Genomic DNA, 5,000 nt, shown 5'->3' with positions numbered 1-5,000 from the left:
TGCTGCTGCCTGCTGCTGCCTCTTCACCCAGCTGTTTCTCAGCTGCTGTGAAGACCGCCGCCGCCGAAATTGCCTATTTTGCCGACGTTTTTGACAAGGGCCTTGCCCCTGAATAGGCTGTAATCAGCCCCCTGATATAAGGGAATCAATATTGACTACCCAGAATAAGCTTTGCCTCTCCCTACATAACCTTCCTTAACTAACAGATCCTCCTGTGGAAAATCTGGTAGCCCATGCGGTCTTAAAACTCCAGTAGAAGCAGGGCCAAAGGGTCAAAATCTCCCACTTTCGCTGTCTGTGGCAAGTGGCATAGGGCTGTTAGGCTTGGCGCCTATAAGCCAAGTTGTTAGAGGTTAGATAATAGTTTAGATCTTTGGTAACTGGCGAAATAAGCCAGCTCTCAGATAGAGATAGGAATTAGCACAAATAAAATTTTAGGATTTTCCTGTGTGTGTTTTTATTCCTAAACCTCCCTACCTGCAGGAGTAGACTGCTGGGCCGTCTTAGTGCGTGAACGCAGTAAGAAAGCTCCCCAACAGCTATTTGTGCAGGGTAGTAAACAGCTAAAAAGAGCCAGTTTCAGCACTGCTCTAATAATAATAGGATAGTCAGTGTTCTACCCATATAACTAACAAAATTGTTTTAATTCCAGATTCTTTATTTCACTTTTCACGACTTCCACTATAACTTTGCTTGGGGCCTTAGGGCTTAAAGGGTTGGACAACCCCACCAGGCACACTGTCTGTCTTTCTGTATGATCTCTGATGATCTACTCACCCTTCTTCAAATCAAGGACTTATCTTGGAGATCAGTAAATGAACTATATGAAATTGTGCTAGATGCCCTGGGCACTGGTGAAATAGAGATGAACCCTGACCTGCAACTCTGTCTAACGGAACTGGAAATGGAAGCCGAACAGGAACGGATGAACAAGGAACGAGAACGGATGGAACGTGAACGCATGGAACGAGAACGGATGGACCAGGACCAGGACCAAACAAACCGCAAAAGGACAAATATTGACAATGACTCTGATGGAGAAGGAAACCTACCTTGGCAGGAAGTAAGGAGAAAGAAGAAACTTCCTAGAAGGAACCAACCAAGGAATGATGTGCCTACCCAGCAAGGAACCTCACCGTAGGAAGCAACAACCAGCCAGCTAGAGAGAATAAGACCTATTTCTTCAGGGTCTTAGCTGGAAACCCATCAGAGGCCTTCAAGGCTATTGCTGCCTTAGAAAATAAACATAAAAATATACAAATGATTGCCGAACCAAACAGGCAAGGACAGTGGACCATATCCACCAGGGACACAAGAGCCCTGATAACCCTACGGAGCACCTCAGACATTAGGCTACTAGGCTACTTAAAGAGGAGGAAAAATTAAAAAAAGCAGTTGTGGTTGGCTACCCAACTGACATGATGGAAAGCCACCTATTAGAATTACCTAACATCACTGCAGCAGAACGCATGCGGAACAAGGCAGGCTTCCTTACCAAAGCCATACTAGTAACATTTAAGGGTCCACACCCACAAAGAGTTGATCTAGGCATCTTCGGCAGCTTCAGGGTCAACAAGTATTACTCTGATCCCCTCAGATGCTACAACTGCCAGAAGTTTGGGCATCACAAAGACCAATGCCAAGCAAAGGTCCCAACCTGTGCTGTCTGCAGCCTTAAGCACCCCACACAGGAGTGCATTGACAAGAAGGCTGCTGGAATACCCACTGAAAAGAAGTGCTCTAATTGCAAGAAAGGGCATACAGCAATGGCCTGGGGATGCCCTGAAAGGGTAGCAAGGGTAATTGCTGCCCTCCCCAAAGACAAAAGGGACCCATCAAGAGGAAGAGTGGCCCCCAAACCTCTACCCAGGAGGAGATTCTACACCCAGGAGGAGCTAAGCAGGCGCTCCAACTCCAGAACCAGATCATTGTCAAAACCCAGAGCCAGATCTACCTCCAGGGCTCCAACTGAAGGACCAAAACCACTGCCCAGGACCATCTTCATAAAGACCACGGTCCTAAAGGATAAACTGACTGAATTAGTCACACAGGCCGTGACTGGAAAAATCAATGCTGAGACAATTGCAGCCAGCATTGAACAAGTCTTAAAGGACTTGCTCTCCAAGAATAAGTCCTCCCAATCCCCCTCTCTTGCTATCCAGGAGATCACTTCTCACTCCTCACCAACCACACCTACCATTCCATCACCTCAATCACCCGTACCTTCCACATCCTCTACTTCAGTCCCCGCACCTATCATACCACTCACCCCATCCATCATCCCATCATCCACGCTCACCCCATCCACCTCATTCACATCATCCTCCGAGGTCAAGGCAATTGCCTTTGCCCCTAGGGACCCAAGACAGTACTCTTCAACCTACACCATGGAGTAAGAGTTCTGAACTGGAACTCAGCCGGTGTTAGATCAAAGATCTCCTCCCTAATTGCAGTATGCAAAACTGAGAATGTAGATGTCATCCTGCTACAAGAAACCAATCTTCCAGCAGGAAAGAAACTAAAAATCCCAGGTTACAATGCCTACATCGCACCACAGATAGGCACAGACAGAGGCCTAGCTACATTAGTTAAAACTAGCATACCAACAACAAGGTTACACAACCCTATTCCCTGTGGCACCAACATAGAGACACTAGCAGTAACAATAACATTACTGAATCAAAAAATAGACATATACAACATATACAGAAAATTGCATAGGGAGGATACAGGAGAGTTACAACTAATTCAACTCTTTGCTCACACAGAAAGAACACCAACAATTATCTGCGGGGATTTTAATGCACATCACCCCATACTATTATCCCCATCAATGACAAACCCCTCAGGGGAACACATAGCTTTCGCCCTGGATGAATTTGAAGGAGTCTCCCTCCTAAACATAGGGCAACCTACACACATAAGAGGTGGTAGACTGGATCTGACTTTTGCCACAACAGCCATTAGACATCTAACCAAGTGGCAAGTACACTTAACCCTGATAAGTGATCACTTTGCCACAGTGACAGAATTGGACTTGCAACAACTACCTCCAATCCCACCAACCCCACCAAGATGGAACCAGGACCTAGCAGACTGGGTCTGCTTTCAAACAACCATAGAGGAATGGGCAATCAGCTACGTTCCTCCAGAGGACATAGATCAACTAGAAAAAGACCTAGTTGAGGCCTTTCACAGTGCAGCCAACAGAGCTATGCCACTAAAAACAACACAAGGTAGTTACACTTACAAAGACTCCTGGTACTACTGCCCAGAAGTCAGAAGACTAAAAACCAGACTAAACTGAGTCACAAAAATATACAGAAGAAGATCCACAATAGAAAACAGAGAGCTACTACAAACAGTCAGAACTGAAACAAATGAAAGAATCCATGAAATCAGAATTGAAAAATGGATGGAATGGTGTTAAAGCCTGTCAGGATACACCACTCTAACTCAGCTTTGGAAATAGCTAGGCAGAGTAGCCGGAAAAAAGAGAAAGACACCAATTGCCACACACCCACACCCACATGAGGAGGCTGAAAGAATTGCAACATCCTTTGCAAACAGAACACTGTCAATCAATCTCTCCCCCGAAACCAGAATGCAACAAGAGCAACTGGCGCCATCCAGATGGGAAGAGATCAACACAGCCTCCCTTCAGCAGGATGACACAGACACCCCATACACAGTTGAGGAGCTAAGAGCAGCACAAAAGACAGGGAAAGACACTGCACCAGGAGCTGACAAAATCACCTACACAATGATCAAACACATGGGTCCAGCAGGAGAAACTGCGTTCCTAAGATTACTAAACAAACCACACCTAGAGCACACAAGGCCTCAAACCTGGAGACAACAAGATACACAGCCAATCCCCAAGCCAAAGGATCCAACAAATCCTAGGCCAATAGCCTTGGTATCCTGTATAGAAAAAAACAGGAGAAAAAATGGTCTTACACAGATTAAAGTACAAAATTGGCCCCCTAAACAAGCAGCTATATGCATATCAGGAGGGAATTGGTACCTCTGAATGCATCACAGATGTATTAAGCTGCATAAATCAGAACAAGGCAACAATAGTCTTCATAGACTTTGAAAAAGCCTTCGAGCTTGCAAGCCCAGTTGCAGTGCTGCAATCAGTAGCTAAAAGAGGAGTCAAAGGACACCTACTAGCATGGACTAAAAACTACATGCTAGGAAGGCAAGCCAGAGTCAAATTTCAAGGAGTGATATCCACATATCATGAATTGGAAAATGGTACGCCACAAGGAGGAATTCTAAGCCCCCTCCTTTTCAACATCCTCATGGAAAATATAGCCTCACTTCAGCTACCAGAAGGAGTAAATATATTTATCTATACAGATGATGTATGTGTAATAGCTCGAGGGCCAGTCAGGACAATAAAAATGCAAAGAGCACTCAATTCCATCAGCCACAAATCCAATGAGCTTGGACTAAAAATTAACATTGCCAAAACAAAAGCAATGACAATCAAAGCCCCAAACCCCGTACAACCACTCACAATAAGAATGGAACCCCTAGAATGGGTGGACAGATACACATACCTCGGGGTAATAATAGACAAACAGCTCACTTTCAAGCAAGAGATAAAATATCTCAAGGAAAGAACAAATGCCAGAAATACAGCTATGAGATATATGTGCAGGCTCAATGATGGAGCAAATGAACACGTCCAAAAGAAATATTATCTAGCCTGTTCCAGATCATTAGTAGACTATGCCACCCCAACACTCCTGGGACTAACAGATCTACAAAAAAGCACAATTGAAGTGATTCAAAACAATGCCATGAGGCTCATGTTGGGAGCCCCAATGTGGACAAGACTGTGCAACCTAAGGTTGGAAACCGGACTACCAACCCTTGAAGACAGAATTGCACTAAGAAATGCAAGCATAGTTGCAAAGATTTTCCTGTCAGACAGAGACTCAATCACCAAAAGAAGAGTAAGAGAAGAACTATCCAAACATCCTGAAGTG

This window comes from Palaemon carinicauda, chromosome 16 (assembly GCF_036898095.1).
Source record: "Palaemon carinicauda isolate YSFRI2023 chromosome 16, ASM3689809v2, whole genome shotgun sequence".
Lineage (NCBI taxonomy): Eukaryota > Metazoa > Arthropoda > Malacostraca > Decapoda > Palaemonidae > Palaemon > Palaemon carinicauda.
Note: the sequence above shows the minus strand (reverse complement) of the source record.